Here is an 18,834-nt window from a genome sequence, read left to right on the forward strand (position 1 = left end):
CAATTTGACCCTTGTCCATTGACCTTTTGATCTAGAACTCTATATACAGAAACTAGAAAACTTAGGAGCTGAGGATGGCCAGTAATGAAATAAAACTTTAGTCTTACAATTCCAGGGACCCAAATTTTAACAACAATCCAAATGAGTTAGGGTGTGACTTCCTCCAGAGCCTCCAGTTATAACTCACACCTCCTTCTTAGATCCTGCTATTTAAGATTGTAGGTGTCAATATGCAGATAGCTCCTGTGGGCTTGATGCAAAATTGAAGACTCCCTTTTCAAGTAGAACTTCCTCTTTTCTGACTGACTTTATCTGGGGAGCCTGACCTCCACACCCTCTACCTGACAAAGTCCTTGGCAAAATGTTCAACTTCCTCTCCCCTAACCCTCATAAAAAACCTGCCCAGCAAGTTCTTGGGATTCCTGGAATGTCTTTCCATGCAAATGAGGCACACTTAGTACTTTAAACTCCAGCCAATGATTTTTTTCCCCTCTCACCCATTTATTAAAGAAACAGTAAGAAAAGATACAATGGAGGAAAACCACCAACCATCCTTCACATCGAGCTGAATACAGCACAGTGATTTCCCTTTCATCCCTCCACCCCCACCCCAGTCCACCACTTCCCATCCATTGCAGTTTAAGTTTTGAGGTTCTTTGATTGGGAGGACCAGTGAGGAGGGAGCTGGGATGATCGGAGGAACCTTAAATCTGTCCACCTCTAAGTCCCAGAAGAAAGGAGCCGCAGGCCCAGTCAAGCAGAAATGTGGTGGGCCTGTGACGTGGGTGTCCACCTCCCATTCTGTGTTCAAGCCCCCTGGGAAAGGTCTGGTAGTAGAACATGACTAGGTCCAGGGAGCCCAGGTCAGAGTTACTGAAGCACGGTCCGCTCACCAATGCAGCGTCACTAGACAGCAAGCGAGCCAATTCTCCAGTAGTGAGCGGGGAATTAGGACCTGCAGGCCAATGTATCCCTGAGGAAAAGTCCACGAGAGCAGTTCAAGGAAGTAGTAAGAAACAAGGGGCAGAAAGCTGTGGGACAAAAGCACAGAGGCTTCCGGAAGGCCAGAGAGCCTTTCCCTTGAGGCCAGGATCACCCCTATCTGCCATAGTCCATGGCTCACAAATAACATTTTGTCTTCAGTCAAGAAAAAAGCAGAGGAAAAAAAAAGGCTCATTTGAACTCGAGCCCCAGCTATGTTCTTCAGATTGTAGTTCTGTATCTACTCTTTTATCTAACTCGAGCCCCAGCTCAGAACCACAGTGATTAAATAACAAAGTGGCCCTGGAAGAAAAATGGTATTTCAGGGGGTAACATTCTCTTTGGGTACATTGCAGCCATAGGACCTCCTGGTCTGGGGAAAGCAGCTGGATTTGAGCCAGGGAGGCTGCCCACCCTAGGAAATGGGACCAAAGTCTTGCCTACAGGGCCATTCATCCTTGGAGAGGAAGCTGGGTTAAGGCCCAGGGTCCCCGTTGGTCTTGCAAAAGAAGCTGGGTTGATACCCACAGGACCTGCTGGAGAAGAGCCCAGGTGCCCAGCAGCTGACCTGGGATAAGCAACTTGACCTGGGCCTAATGGACCAGCAGACCTTGGGAAGGCAGCTGGACTTGGATCCTGCAGGCCAGTGGCCCTTGGAAAGTTAGTTGGGTTGGGGCCTAGTGGCCCAGAGGCTCTTGGGAAAACTGCTTGATTTGAGTCCTGAAGGCCAGCAGACTTCTGAAAGGTACCTGGATTTGAGGCCAATGTGCCAGAAGACTGAGAGAAGGCATTTGTGTTCAGTCCTCCTGATCCTGTTCCCCTTGGAAAGACTCCAGCATTTACCCCCATGGGGCCACCTGGCCTTGAGAAATGAGCTGAATTAGGACCCATGGGGCCAGGAGCCCTTGACATTCGAGAGGGATTTGGCTCTGGAAGGCCAAGTCCTCGAGAGCTAGGACCTGTGTTTAGACCTATGGGGCCAGGTACTCTTGTCATGGTGGGCGGGTTTGTGCCCATGTTTCCAGAAGCCTGGGAAAAAGAAACTGAATTTGTCCATAAAAGGCCTGCTGCCCTTAGGATGGGGGCAAGATCTAAGCCTTGAGGTCCAGCCATTCTTAAGTTAAGACAAGATCCTGTACCCAAGAGGTCACCTGCTCTGTTGTCCATATTTGGGCCTGGGCCTAGGCCACCAGATCTTGGGTTGGGCCCAAGACCTGGTCCTAAGCCACATGCTCATGGGTTCAGCCAATGATTTATATTCACCCTAAAAACTCCTTTTCACTTTCCAAGGTTCATATATAGCCCTTGTTCAACCCCCAAAAAGTGTACACACACAAGCTGTTTCACTGAGTATCAGTAGAGAAGGCTTTCATGTAATAAAGGCTGTAACACTGGACTCCTCACCCCACCCTGTTCTAGCCTCTGCTTCATCCTTCCAGCCCAGTATGCAGCTGCACCTTGACACCCCTAGGGAGAAAGCAGAACATACAGCCACATCTTTTTGACAGTCAATTTCTTCAGTGAAACCCTGATCCAGGTTGTATCAGATGTCAGAAAAGGGAACTATTTCAAGCCTGCAGACTTATGCAGCATATTATGCAGTAACTGAAAGTGATAAATAAGGATTTCATGTTCTTATTTTAGCAGATGCTGCAACATACTTCAAAGAAGCAGTTTATATTCTCAGCAGCAGGAAATCAATCAGCATTTTGTGTGCCTCACATCTTGGTCATCTCTTGTTTTGTCAGTTTCGATTTTGATATTTAGTGGGTTTGCATGATATTTTATTATAGGTCTTTGGCTCAATTTCTTACTTTCTGTGGGTTCTCAGGAGTCATCTTATCTGTCCTATCAGTAAGGAAAATCCATTAGCTATGAAAGCAGTGGTGCTTTCTAGAAGACTAGATTTCATTTTAAACAGAGGATATCCAACTTGCAGTCTTATGCTTGTCTTTATGTATGTAGACAAAGAGAATCAAGATAAACCTGAGGTTCAAAGTAGCATTACAGGACACCACTATTAAATTAATTAATATGCTAATGTCACACTGGTTATCTTTAGAGAAATAGAAATTTGAATTTATTCAATATCCCTTTTTAAAATTGGAAACTATTTTTTGCTATTATTCTCTAAAATCAATTTATGGTGGTAATAGTATTGTCATAGTACATAATGGTAAATATTCGATTAAGTATATAACTATTAATCATTAATGGATAAAACTAAAGTGAAATGTTATACTCAGTCTTTTAGACGGAATGAAGATCTTCCTTTCTTAGATTTAACCAGCTTTCTCTTTCCTTCTCTCCTTCTTATACCTCTCTTCTCCAGAACTAAAATTAAAGCAAAAGCAATTCCATGACCAAACGCCAACAGTCTTATGGGTATAATTTTTATTTTATCATAAGGAAATACTATAATGGTATTTTTTGCAAACATCCTAAACTAAGTGTTAGCAATTAGTCATTCAAATAGGGTGTACTGGCTAGTTTTGTGTCAACTAGACACAACTGGAGTTATCACAGAGAAAGGAGCTTCAGTTGAGGAAATGCCTCCACAAGATCCAACTGTAAGGCATTTTCTCAATTTGTGATCAAGGGGGAAAGGCCCTTTGTGGGTGGAACCATCTCTGGGCTGGTAGTCTTGGGTTCTATAAAAGAGCAGGCTGAGCAAGCCAGAGGAAGCAAGCCAGTAAGGAACATCCCTCCATGGCCTCTGCATCAGCTCCTGCTTTCTGACCTGCTTGAGTTCCAGTCCTGACTTCCTTGGTGATGAACAGCAGTATGGAAGTGTAAGCTGAATAAACCCTTTCCTCCCCAACTTGCTTCTTGGTCATGATGTTTGTGCAGGAATAGAAACCCTGACTAAGACATAGAGTAATAATAATTATTTGTAATTTAATTGTGATTAGTTTATGGTGAAATGCCTTTGTCTTTTATAAATCAAATAAATAACTTTAAAATATCCTCTTAGTATTTCATTCAATTTATTTTGTGTGTTTGTTTTATTTTTTCCAAGAGAAAAGTTTCCCAAGGAGTTGCTAGAGCATAGCAATGAACGTGTTAGATCAGCATTTACAGGTGCCCTGAAGAATGAGAGCGTATTGATTATAAATCGAGTTTCCTTTGGCTATTTTTTCTCTTTTATAAACAGTTCTTCTTTACTGGTACTGCTCTCATGCTTATTCCCCTGCATCCTTTTGTATCACGTATTAGACTTACTGTAAGAATAATGAAATCTATGTTTTAATACTCAAGTATTCCCTTCGTAATGGATTATATAGATCCCCTCCTACTACAAAATCACATTAATGTCTATTTTTATCACATTATATTTAAACATTACATCTACCCACATCAAAACTTCTATCTGAAGGTGTTACAATTTGAGGATCAAGTATTTAAGAGAAGAATGGTGTTACACAGAATGACTGACTACTTGCCCTTTCTATTAATGTGCCTAGGTGTGGCTATGTGCATGGAAGAGCCTGTAAAAGACAGAAAGAAGCATTGGATTTTCATGGAGCTGGAATTACAGGTGGTTGTCACCTGTGGAGTCAAGGAAACAGCTGCTCTGGTCCTCTGCAAAGCAGCATATGCTCTTGGTTGCTGAGCCCTCTCCCCATCCTCTCATTCCATTATTCACTTCTGGTGTTACACACACACATTCATCTGCTATTATTCTCTGACATCGGAAAGCTTCCCTCAGCAATGCTTTTGAAGTAGATCTACTCTCAGCTAGAACTCCTTGTTTCCTTTTCTCTGGGAATATCCAGATCATTTTAATTCATGAAGGCTATTTCACTGATACAAAATTCTTTGGCTTCCTGTTCTCAGATGACTATCCATTGCCCACTTATAACATGTTCACAGTCAAACAATTTCCAGACCGAGTGGAAAACAAAAACAAACAAACAAACAAGCAAACACCCAAAACAAGTTAGAGAAAGGACTGAAGGAGCTGAAGGGGTCTGCAACCCCATAGGAAGAACAACAATATCAACCAACCAGACCCCTCAGAGCTCCTAGGGACTAAACCACCAACCAAGTACTACACATGGCTCCAACTGCATATGTAGCTGAGGATGGCCTTATCTGGCATCAGTGGCAGGGGAAGCCCTTGATCCTGTGAAGGCTTGATGCCCCAGTTTAGGAGAATTCTAGGGTGGGGAGGTAAGAGTGGGTAAGCAGTTGGAAACACCCTCATAGTAGCATAGGGAGGAGGGATAGGATAGAAGGTTGGGCAGGGGGACCGGGAAAGGGCATATCATTTGAAATGCAAATAAAGAAAATGTCCAATATTAAAAAGAAAAAAATCAACCAACCAAACAAACAAACAACAACAACAAACCATAAGCATAGAAACAGGCCTGGAGACACCACTGCAGATTGACTGTAGACAGTTCTCCTTGATTCCTGACTCTAGCTTCTGAGACCTGATGTTTCCTGCCACTCACATTCCCACTAAGATAACCGAGAGAAATAAGAGGGGACCATGGTGAACTCTAACTCCTCTAAAGCATTTGGAGTTTTGTTTCTTTTTCCCATAGTAAAACTCAAATTACTTTTAATCTGTCTCCCAGCATCCAGTTACTGGCTATTATTTGCCATTGTTATTTCACTATGTTCTAATCAGGAGACAGAAGGAAAAGCCTCACAGGAGCCCAGGGCTGACTTGAATTCTGACATGTTTCCCACCTGCCCTTTTACATTTACTTCTCAAAGTCTCAATAGATCACTGTATGTTCTGTCCGATTCTTCTATTGTTGTTCATGATGTTTTTAACCTGTCTTACTATCAAAATTATACTTGAACTGCAGTGGCTTAGGAAACAGACCTCTTGATCTCTTCATTTTGACCATTTTAATTTATTAGAAATGTCTAATATAAATGGTTTTCTAACACATAACATGATGTCTGGCACATCAGAAGAATTTAAGAAATGGTTGTATGAAAGAATTGATGGGAGAATGAATACCATTATCTAGGCAACTATATTCACTGGGTTATGACCATTTTCGCAGATTTATAAAATTCTTGCCATTACATTGAATTATAAGAATGGCCACACTAGGGCACCAATTGAAGACTTTCAAACTGTAGAACAGTGGCTCTCAACCTGTGGGTTGCAAGGACTTTGGGGGCCCTATCCTGTATATCAAACATTTACAGTACAATTCATAACAGTAGAAAATTAGAGTTATGGAGTAGCAACAAAAATAACTATGGTTGTGAGTCAGCACAACACGAAGATTTGATTTAAAGAATCACAGCACCAGGAAAGTTGAAAAGCACTGCTCTAGAACTAGGAAAAACCCAATTCCTGCTTAATGGGGCATGTAGTCTATGTTACTCCTTTTAGTGAAGTCATCTGACTATAAAAAAAAATGCGGGAGCATCTGTGGGAGACATCTTGGATCCTGGACTCCACCGAGACTACTCTGCACAGGTGAGAGTGTGGACTACAGAAGATAACAGCTTCTGAGACAGGTCCTGTTTCCGGCCTTCATCTTCTGCCAGGAGGCAAGTCTGAATGCCAGATATCTGTGCACCTTCCCTGAAAGAGGAGAGGCTGCCTGGAGAGAGCTCTGACCACTGAAACTCAGGAGAGAGCTAGTCTCCCTGGTCTGCTGGTAGAGAATAACAGAATCATGAGAGGAACAAGCTTTAACCAGAGACAACTATAACGACTGACTCCAGAGTTTACCAGATGGCAAAAGGCAGACATAAGAATCTTACTAACAAATACCAAGACCACTCACCATCATCAGAACCCAGTACTCCGACCTCAGCCAGTAAAGGGCACCCCAACACACCCGAAAACCTAAACCTGGATTTAAAGGCATATCTCATGATGATGGTAGAAGACATCAAGAAGATCTTTAATAACTCACTTAAAGAAATACAGGAGAACACTGCTAAAGGGTTGCAAGTCCTTATAGAAAAACAGGAAAACACATCCAAACAGATGATGAAAATGAACAAAACCATACTAGACCTAAAAAGGAAAGTAGACACAATAAAGAAAACCCAAAGTGAGGCAATGCTGGAGATAGAAACCCTAGGAAAGAATTCTGGAACCATAGATGCCAGAATCAGCAACAGAATACAAGAGATGAAAGAGAGAATCTCAGGTGCAGAAGATTCCATAGAGAACATCAGCACAACAATCAAAGAAAATACAAAATGCAAAAAGAGCCTAACTCAAAACATCCGGGAAATCCAGGACACAATGAGAAGACCAAACCTATGGATAATAAGAGAAGATGAGAATGAAGATTTTCAACTCAAAGGGCCAGCAAATATCTTCAACAAAATTATAGAAGAAAACTTTCCATACCTAAAGAAAGAGATGCCCAAGAACGTACAAGAAGCCTACAGAACTCCAAATAGACTGCACCAGAAAATAAATTCCTCCCGACACATAATAATCAGAACAACAAATGCACTAAATAAAGACAGAATATTAAAAGCAGCAAGGGAAAAAGGTCAAGTAACATATAAAAACAGGCCTATTAGAATTACACCAGACTTCTCACCAGAGACTATGAAAGCCAGAAGATCCTGAACAAAAGTTATACAGACCATAAGAGATCACAAATGCCAGCCCAGGCTACTATACCCAGCCAAACTCTCAATTACCATAGATGGAGAAACCAAAGTATTCCACGAGCGGACCAACTTCAAACCAAATTCACACATTATCTTTGCACGAATCCAGCCCTTCAAAGGATAATTACAGGAAAAAAAAAAAAACAACAAGAATAGAAACCACATCCTACAAAAAACCAGAAAGTAGTCCTTCAACTAATCTAAAAGAAGACAGCCACAAGAACAGAATGCCAACTCTAAAAACAAAAATAATAGGAAGCAACAATTACTTTTCCTTAATATCTCTTAATATCAATGGACTCAATTCCCCAATAAAAAGACATAGACTAAGAGACTGGCTACACAAACAGGACCCAACATTTTGCTGCTTACAAGAAACCCATCTTGGGGAAAAAGACAGACACTACCTCAGAATGAAAGGCTGGAAAACAATTTTCTAAGCAAATGGTCTGAAAAAACAAGCTGGAGAAACCATTCTAATATCTAATAAAATCGACTTCCAACCTAAAGTCATCAAAAAAGACAAGGTAAAATCAAAGGTAAAATCTTCCAAGCAGAACTCTCAATTCTGAATATCTATGCTCCAAATACAAGGGCAGCCACATTCATTAAAGAAACTTTAGTAATCCTCAAAACACACATTGCACCTCACACAATAATAGTGGGAGACATTAACACAGCAGTTTCATCAATGGACAGATCATGGAAACAGAAACTGAACAGGGACACAGTGAAACTAACAGAAGTTATGAAACATATGGATCTAACAGATATCTACAGAACATTTTATCCGAAAACAAAAGGATATACCTTCTTCTCAGCACCTCATGGTACTTTCTCCAAAACTGACCACAAAATTGGTCACAAAACAAGGCTCAACAGATACAAAAATATTGAAATTTTCCCATGCATCCTATCAGATCATCATGGATTAAGGCTGATCTTTAATAACAACATAACTAATAGCCAACATTCACGTGGAAACTGAACAACACTCTTCTCAATGATATCTTGGTCAAGGAAGGAATAAAGAAAGAAATTAAGGACTTTTTGGAACTTAAAGAAAATGAAGCCACAACATACCCAAACTTATGGGACACAATGAAAGCATTTCTAAGAGGAAAACTCATAGCTCTGAGTGCCTCCAAAAACAAACTAGAGAGAGTATACACTAGCAGCTTGACAACACACCTAAAAACTGTAGAACAATCGGAAGCAAATTCACCCAGGAGGAGCAGATGGCAGGGAATAATCAAACTCAGGGGTGAAATCAACCAAGTGGAAACAAGAACTATTCAGAGAATCAAACAAACCAGGAGCTGGTTCCTAGAGAAAATCAACAAGATAGATAAACCCTTAGCCAGACTCACTAGAGGGCACAGGGAAAGCATCCTAATTAACAAAATCAGAAATGAAAACAGAGACATAACAACAGATCCTGAAGAAATCCAAAACACCATCAGATACTTCTACAAAAGGATATACTCAACAAAACTGGAGAACCTGGATGAAATGGACAAGTTTCTAGACAGATACCAGGTACCAAAGTTAAATCAAGATTAGGTTAATGATCTAAATAGTCCTATATCCCCTAAAGAAATAGAAGTAGTCATTAATAGTCTCCCAACCAAAAAAAGCCCAGGACCAGATGGGTTTAGTGCAGAGTTCTATCAGACCTTCAAAGAAGATCTAATCCCAGTTCTTCACAAATTATTCCACAAAATAGAAGCAGAAGATACTCTACCCAACTCCTTCTATAAAGCCACAATTACTCTGATATCTAAACCACAAAAATGACCCAACAAAGATTGAGAACTTCAGACCAATTTCCCTTATGAATATCGATGCAAAAATCCTCAATAAAGTTCTTGCTAACGGAATCTAAGAACACATCAAAACAATCATCCATCCTGACCAAGTAGGTTTCATCCCAGGGATGCAGGGATGGTTCAATATTCGGAAATCCATCAACGTAATCCAGCATATAAACAAACTCAAAGACAAAAACAACATGATCATGTTGTTAGATGCTGAGAAAGCATTTGACAAAATCCAACATCCATTCATGATAAAAATCTTGGAAAGATCAGGAATTCAGGGCCCATACCTAAACATGATAAAAGCAATCTACAGCAAACCACTAGCCAACATCAAAGTAAATGGTGAGAAGCTGGAAGAAATCCCACTAAAATCAGGGACTAGACAAGGCTGCCGACTTTCTCCCTATCTATTCAACATTTTACTTGAAGTCCTAGCCAGAGCAATTCAACAACAAGAGGAGATCAAGGGGATACATATCAGAAAGGAAGAAGTCAAAATATCACTTTTTGCAGGTGATATGATAATATATATAAGTGACCCTAAAAATTCCACCAGAGAAATCCTGAGCCTGATAAACAGCTTCAATGAAGTAGCTGGATATAAAATTAACACAAATAAGTCAATGGCCTTTCTCTACACAAATGATAAACAGGCTGAGAAAGAAATTAGTGAATCAACACCCTTCTCAATAGTCACAAATAATATGAAATACCATGGTATGATTCTAACTAAGGAAGTGAAAGATCTGTATGATAAGAACTTCAAGTCTTTGAAGAAAGAAATTAAAGAAGATCTCAGAACATGGAAAGATCTCCCATGCTCATGGATTGGCAGGATCAATATAGTAAAAAAGGCTATCTTTCCAAAAGTAATCTACAGATTCAATAGAATTCCCAACAAAATTCCAACTCAATTCTTCAATGAAGTAGAAAGGGCAATCTCCAAATTCATCTGGAATAACAAAAAACCTAGGATAGCAAAATCTCTTCTCAAGGATAAAAGAATCTGGTGGAATCACCATGCCTGACCTAAAGCTTTACTGCAGAACAATTGTGATAAAAACTGCATGGTACTGGTATAGTGACAGACAAGTAGACCAATGGAATAGAATTGAAGACCCAAAAATGAACCCACTCATCTATGGTCACTAGATCTTTGACAAGGGAGCTAAAACCATCCAGTGGAAAAAAGACAGCATTTTCAACAAATGATGCTGGCACAACTGGCAGTTATCATGTAGAAGAATGTGTATTGATCCATTCCTATCTCTTTGTACTAAGGTCAAATCTAAGTGGAGTAAGGAACTCCACATAAAACCAGAGACACTGAAACTTATAGAGGAGAAAGTAGGGAAAAGCCTCGAAGATATGGGTACAGGGGAAAAATTCCTGAATAGAACAGCAATGGCTTGTGCTGTAAGATCGAGACTTGACAAATGGGACCTCATAAAATTGCAAAGCTTCTGCAAGGCAAAAGACACCTTCAATAAGACAAAAAGGCCACCAACCTATTGGGTAAGGATCTTTACCAATCCTAAATCAGATAGGGGACTAATAGCCAATATATATAAAGAACTCAAGAAGGTAGACTCCAGAAAATCAAATAACCCCACTAAAAAAATGGGGCTCAGAGCTAAACAAAGAATTCTCATCTGAGGAATAAAAAATGGCTGAGAAGCACCTGAAATAATGTTCAGCATCCTTAATCATTAGAGAAATGCAAATCAAAACAACCCTGAGATTCCATCTCACACCAGTCAGAATGGCTAAGATCAAAAATTCTGGTGACAGCAGATGCTGGCGAGGATGTGGAGAAAGAGGAACACTCCTCCATTGTTGGTGGGATTGCAAGCTTGTACAACCACTCTGGAAATCAGTCTGGTGGTTCCTCAGAAAATTGGACATAGTACTACTGGAGGATTGAGCAATACCTCTCCTGGGCATATATCCAGAAGATGTTCAAACCGGTAAAAAGGACACATGCTCCACTATGTTCATAGCAGCCTTATTTATAATAGCCAGAAGCTGGAAAGGATCCAGATGCCCCTCAACAGAGGAATGGATATAGAAAATGTGGTACATTTACACAATGCAGTACTACTCAGCTATTAAAAACAATGAATTTATGAAATTCCTAGGCAAATGGATGGACCTGGAGGGCATTATCCTGAGTGAGGTAACCCTACTACAAAAGAACTCAAATAATATGTACTCACTGATAAGTGGATATTAGCCCAGAAACTGAGAATGCCCAAGATATAAGATACAATTTGCTAAACACATGAAACTCAAGAAGAACGAAGACCAAAGTGTGGACACTTTGCCCCTTCTTAGAATTGGGAACAAAACACCCATGGAAGGAGTTACAGAGACACAGTTTGGAGCTGAGCCAAAAGGATGGATCATCTAGAGATTGCCATATCCGGCATCCATCCCATAATCAGCCTCCAAACGCTGACACCATTGCATACACTAGCAAGATTTTGCTGAAAGGACCCAGATATAGCTGTCTCTTGTGAGACTATGCTGGGGCCAAGCAAACATAGAAGTGGATGCTCACAGTCAGCTATTTGATGGATCACAGAGCCCCTAATGGAGGAGCTAGAGAAAGTATCCAAGGACGTAAAGGGATCTGCAACCCTATAGGTGGAACAACAATATGAACTACCTAGTATCCCCCAGAGCTCGTGTCTCTAGCTGCATATGTATTAGAAGATGGCCTAGTCGGCCATCAGTGGAAAGAGGGGCCCATTGGTCCTGCAAACTTTATCTGTCTCAGTACAGGGGAAAGCCAGAGCCAAGAAGTGGGAGTGGGTCGGTGGGGGAGTGGGTGGGGGAGCCGGTGGGGGACTTTTGTGATGGTATTGGAAATGTAAATGAAATAAATACCTAATTAAAAAACCAAAAACAAACAAAGAAAGAAACCCTAAAAAAAATGCGTTGCAGTAGCTTGTCTGCCATCATAAAGTGTTGTTAGTGATTTAGATCACTGACAGGGCATTTCTGTAGCATTGGCAAAGCCTTGAATTTGATGCTCAACACCAAAAATGTACTTTTGTTAAATCCAATGAATATTTAGTACAATTGACATAGTCACTAAACTAAAATATGGTCTTATAAAAGGAAGGATATTTCTTTTATAATTTAAGCTTATATTTAAAGATCATCTGCAATTTATTATGTAGGAAGAACTTTGCTGTCCTAGAAAATAACCCTGATATCATGAACATGTGTTAATATAGAGATTACCAACATAAGACACCCTCTTTAAAAATAAAGGAGATATTTTTCATGAAGATATGTTAAATTAGCATAATGCTAAGTAAGGTATGAATATGAATTAGCTAAAGTTATTTTATGAGGTTTTTTATATGACAATGCCAAACAAAAGCAAGTGGATAGTCATGACATGAGAACAAGCAATTGAAGAGTTGCTCGTGTACGAGAAATTTCATATCTGTGATTCAGGGGAAAAGATAAAGCAGTTGCCTTATAAGCTCCTCAGGGTTTGTATGACTCTCAGCTGGGAAGCTTGTGAGGTAGGCTCATGTACTTTTTCAGGACCACTACAAAAACTAATTATATTTTCCAGTGTTTTGTTTTTCATAGTTCCTTTTGATTTTTCTTCTTAAATGTTACTAAGTTCCCGAGTACTTAATAGAGCACTCTACTGAGACTATTAACTTGCTACAAATGGTAACAAATTAACCCAATTTAGTAAATAATGGACAAGTTAAACTATAATATGTACTAATAGCTACCAAATGCATCCAGGATTCACTCCTCCACTTGTGAACATTCCTTTAAGTAATAGACAGTGATCAGTTAGTTTGAGTGGAATGACAAAGCCTAGTTACCTCATCATGATTCTCATGTCACTCAAAGAAGCCGGTTTTAGAAATGTGTCTTAGAGTGAACGATGTGCATTCAACCCTATCTTGTAACACTGAGCCTGTTTTCTGACAAATCTTTTAACCAAGATAGTTAAAACCAAATTATCCACATTCAATACCACAAAATAATTTGGGAGAGACCCATACTAGCAAGCTCAGAAGAGACTTGCTAACAACTGGTCACTACACATTTTTGGGAACAGCAGGTATTCTCTCTGTCCCTAGAGCCCCTAGGACTGAGAATTCTGCGTTACAGGAGAATTAATCATATCTATACCAAGAGTGTCAATTGTAAATATTATTAATTCTATTTAACAGAATAACTGTTTTCCACAGATATAACTGATTTTTAAAGATTAGTCCTATTTCTTTAAACCACATCCCATCCCAACCAGGGTGGGATACGGAAACATATGAACTTGTCTGGTCTAGGGTCACTTCACTAGTAGGAGTAGCTTCAATATGTGCAGTTTCTTTTGATGATTTTTGGGGAGAAATTTGGGTAAGTGTTACTGAGCAACTTGAAAAAAAAAGATTTTCTTGGTTTTAAATTATACCCTTAAACAGGATGTGCTACAAAAGCATCTAGCTTTAACAACAATACCCATGGCAGTTGTGAATATCCTCATGACAAATTCTAACTGGACTTGATGAAGAACCTATCTTCTAGAATGTAGCATTTGTAGTCTCAAGTATTTCATTTCACGTTTTCTATAGATTCCTGGAAGCACATGTGGCTCTTGTTTCTGATTGACTATGGCTCATTCTCCCCAGCATGTTATCAGGAAAGTAGTCCACTCTTCCTCCTCGATTCTTGAAAGTTCTTCCATGCATACAGCCATTTGTTTTCAGAAAACAAATGAGTAGTTTTTTATCTATTCAATTTTTACATTAATTCAAATTTATTAAGATTGTTATTAACAATCGGTGATATGGCCAAGTGGATGAGGTTTCTGCTCATGTAAGTTTGATCCCTCATAACTTACATGATAAAGAGAAAACTGGTTCCAAAAGTTGTGCTCTCACTACCATATACACATGTGCTCTTTCATGTGTGTCAACTCACATACACATGCATGCACACATATACCTATATGAGATAAACAAATAAATACATAAAAGATTGCTAACTAGCCACAGATAGATTCTGTGTGAAAATATCTGAGGATGTATCCAAGCAACAAAATATTTATATTTAAGTACTTAATCTATGGCATCTATATTGATTACTTTTTAATGGTTTGTGTTTTGTAAATGAACAACTTTATCTAACCACATAAGAAAAGTTCCAGGAACTGTGAAGTGTCACTGAATGGGTTATTCAATTGCTAGTTGACATTTCATGTATATTTTTCTAATCTACCAACTACGTTTCACTTCTACTGAGCTGGAAATTTTCCTTGAGTCCTTGATAGCTTATGTTCTGATAGTTTATTTCCTATTTGACTTTGTAAATTCATTAAATATGTGAGAGCAAAACCTTACATATTTCAAGTCTAGAAAGTCAACTATTTTAAGCTCTAACAAGGCCAAATGAATGTCTAAATTCTCCATTGCAGTAATTAGCCAGAATGTTTTCTCTTTTCTTCTTATCTTTAATATTAAAACTATATAGTTAAAATAATGTCAAGTATTTTCTTAACTTAATGAAGAGTTATACTTCTCGGTCAAGCAAAAATACATATTCATGACTGCAGTTTTTGCCAGATACTATTCATACATTTATTTCTCTTATTGTCCCAAGGTGCTACTAATGTTCTTTGTTCTATCTTCTCTGTCTTTCTATAGTCCTTAACACATGAAAAGCAATAGGTCCCAGTGAGTCTAGGTAATACAAGTTCGCCTGTCTAAAGCCATAATTCACTCATTGGATAGTAATACATTTCAACAACTCACCCAAGTGTTCTGAGGCACTAAGAGTCACACTGATAAGTTTACATTCACTGTCTTCTTAAGAATTCCCTGGGCCCTGGCTAACTTTTTGTTCCCTGTGCAGACAAGGAAGCCAAAGCTTACACAAGTTATTTTTTCCAGCCTGAAGGCTGAAGAACTGGAATTCAAACACAGCTCATCTGTCACTGTCTCCAGTTATATCCAAGATGCTGTTCTGCTGAAATCTAAGGAACATTCCTTTGCACCCACAGGAAACCTTTAAATTTAAGCCATGTATTTGAAGACAGAATTAAGCTGACCACTAAGTAATTGATAAGGAGTCCATGTAATTAGAGTTTCATAATCTAAATCTCCAAAGGGACACTGTGGTGGATTAAATATGAAATGTCCCCCATAGAGTTACATATTTGAAACTTTGTCCAGTTGGTGGCACTGTTTGCAGCCTGCAGGAGATGGAGTCTTGCTGAAGGAAATACAACATGAGAACACTTTTGAAGCTTTATAGCCTGACCACATTTGCTGTTCTCTTGCCTTTCTGGGCATGAATGAAACCTGATCAGCCAGGTGTCTGTATCCACAGCCATGCTTCCCTACCTGCTGTCAAGATGGACTCTGTCCCTTTGAAATTATGAGCCAAGATAATGCTTTCTTCCAGAGATTTTATATGAAGCAACAGAACAATGATGAATGCCCAGACAAATATCATTGTCTTGAAATAAAATCAGATATAAGCTCCAGAACTAACATCTACAGGACAGCAGAGACTTTGGCATCCATCATAACCCATAATTCTGACATTTAGGAATGACATCCAGGCACTTGACACACCAAAGCCTCTGTTTTCTGAAGAGATGCTAAGAATTCAGCCCTTATATTTGTAAAGTTGCAAAAGTTTTACATTGTCTTTTTAAAAAAATCTCTTCTTCACTATTTGTTCTTTTCACATGTCTCCTGTATGAAGCTGCTTCATACAAAGTTGGCAGTCCAGGGCCAGCTGAAGTTAAGATTCAGTGAATAAAAATAGAAGCCTAGTATGGAATTACCAGGGGCAGAAACTTAGAATCCTAGAATTCAGATTTCATCTTTAAATCTTACTAGCTAGTTTTTTAAAAAGTGCGACCATAAAAACCTCCAGATACTCAGCATTTAAAAAATGTACATTGGCACTTGGAGCAATAGACATGCTAATGTAAAAGGAGAGAATTGTATGGACATATCAGTATGGCAAGTGGTAATTTATTTAAGAGATAGGAAACTACATTCAAGAAAAAATACTGTTCTGAAGTAAAGGGTATGAAAATTAAGGACTTGTTCAAAAATCAGCGATACTCAAATTCAAGGTAACAGTACCTCAGCAGTTCTTAGAAATTCAAACAGAAAAACAGTTTGCAGAAAATGAAAAGGATAAAATTAACTCAGCCTTATTATCTCGTAGCTAAGTAATAATACAATATATGCATTTCTTTGCCTGTGCATAGGATATGACCCTGGATTTCTAGGGTAAGGCTAGTAATGTCAATCAAATATGGACATATAAAAGTGAAGTATTAGCCGGGCGTGGTGGCGCACGCCTTTAATCCCAGCACTTGGGAGGCAGAGGCAGGCGGATTTCTGAGTTCGAGGCCAGCCTGGTCTACAAAGTGAGTTCCAGGACAGCCAGGGCTACACAGAGAAACCCTGTCTCGAAAAACCAAAAAAAAAAAAAAAAAAAAAAGTGAAGTATTAATTAAAATATAGTCTATTGGAATATTGCACATTTAATCTCCCCTTATGTATTCTCTTTATTGGCAGCTCTCAGAAGGAACAGTAAGACTTCGGTATACTTGATACTATTAGATCAGATCAAATGACTATTCTTTGTTGAGTCTTTAGAGATGACAAGCTCCAAGCATTTATTTGTGTGTGTTTGGCCTTGAGATAGTGTCTCATATATCCCCAGTTGGCTTTGAACTGCCACATAGCAGACACACATCTTTTCTTGCCCTTGCATCCCAAGGGCTAAGATTACAGGTGTGTGCCATCATGCCTGACTTCTGTATTTCATATAAGACATGGCCTTTTATTGCTGTTCAAATCGTGCTACAGTGCAGTGGGAAGAAAAATTTGCATAGAAAATCCACAAAAATCCCCCTTTCTTCTGAAGCCCATGATGTATATGTTGGACTACTGTTAGGCACAGGGCACTCACAATCACTCTAAGACTTCAACAAGAGTTGTCCTATTCCAACATTTGCAATTCAGTTGGTTAGCTGTACCATAATTTATGACTGAAGATAATTCACATGCCCCACAATTCTGCTTAAAGTCATCCTGTTAAGGTTCCTGCAGAATTATAGCTTGTATTGTTTAGTTTTAATTTGCTGGCATGGAAGGGAAGCTAATGATATTGTTTTACATTCTTAGCAGCTATAATTATTTTGTCCTGACAGACGATATACAGAAAGAGTTCATCAGAGCTCAATGAAACGCTGTCTGTCAGAGGCACTGGGAAGGAATTTTTGGAGTGTTTGATATTTTGAAAGAAGAGACAGTTCAGACACCTGTGCACTTAAACCTTTTTAATATTCAGTTGTGGTTTTCTTTCCAAGGTATTGTGGTGTATTTATTCAGCTCCTTAACGTGATACCGTTATCAGTAATGATTAATGTTTTCAAGTACATCTGTGGAATATATGCACATGCTGTAATCCCTGTTACTTGTGTTTATGGCATAGAGGCTGTTTGAGTTTCCTATGTATGCGTGGCCAGTGCCACAGTGTGCAAAGTTCTTGTGCTTGTGGTTCCTCCTGGAGTAATATGATAGTAGTAAGATTTCTTTCATTATGTTAATCTACTAAGATCCCACACTTAGTTCTGTACTTGAGAAACAATGCTGAAATGAATGAAATAAATTTGGCCTAGTTAGCATTTCAAACAGAAACATAAAGAAACAACTCGTGGTTAAGAGCATCTATTTGAAGAAAAAAAGAGCATCTATCTGATAACATGAGATCATCATCTCTACTGCCAATCAGAAGATGACTAAGAGACTGAGGAATATATATATACTTAAATTTGTAGGACTTGAAAATTATCCATAAAAAAAAATGAAGATGCTGTAAGAAGAGAGAGGAATGAAATGGGAAGATGAAGCAAAGTGAAGATAAGAAAGTAACACAGAGCTTTGAATGCATAAACCAGTGCTGGTCTCTGGATAATGTACTGTCTGGTTCTCTCAGAGTTGGGGAATATTTTCAGTATGATCCTTTGAAAGAGGCGCTAAATCATAGACAGAGGACAGACAATTGCATTCACTTGGTTGAAATTCTAGCTAAATTGTTTCCTAGAAACATGCCCCAATCCTTCATCTTCTTATAATTAAATGGTGATAGTATCAACTATCTAGTTATATTCTTGGGTGAATTAACAATAACTCAGCCATAGCACAAACAAAATGAATGCCATGTGATAGATGAATGGGAGCTAGCTATTGATTTTTTTTCAAACACAGTGCTGAAAAATTCTGAGTAGAAACAGATTTCAGCTGAACAGATTTGAAAAGGAGCATGAAAAAGCTTATGTAAAATCAAGTTTATGGTGTTCAAAAATACAAAGATAACAGCTCTGATGTTCATAGCTTGGTTGTTTTGCTTCTCC

At 39.0% G+C, this 18,834-nt stretch overlaps 1 pseudogene; it reads right to left on the bottom strand.

Annotated features, from left to right (window-relative positions):
* Nucleotides 1–1,266: 1,266 nt before the first annotated feature.
* Nucleotides 1,267–18,834, bottom strand: part of LOC110310730 (uncharacterized) — a 150,344-nt pseudogene continuing 132,776 nt past the window's right edge.

This window comes from Mus caroli, unplaced genomic scaffold (genome assembly GCF_978045245.1).
Source record: "Mus caroli unplaced genomic scaffold, Mus_caroli_1 scaffold_16, whole genome shotgun sequence".
In the NCBI taxonomy this organism is placed as follows: domain Eukaryota; kingdom Metazoa; phylum Chordata; class Mammalia; order Rodentia; family Muridae; genus Mus; species Mus caroli.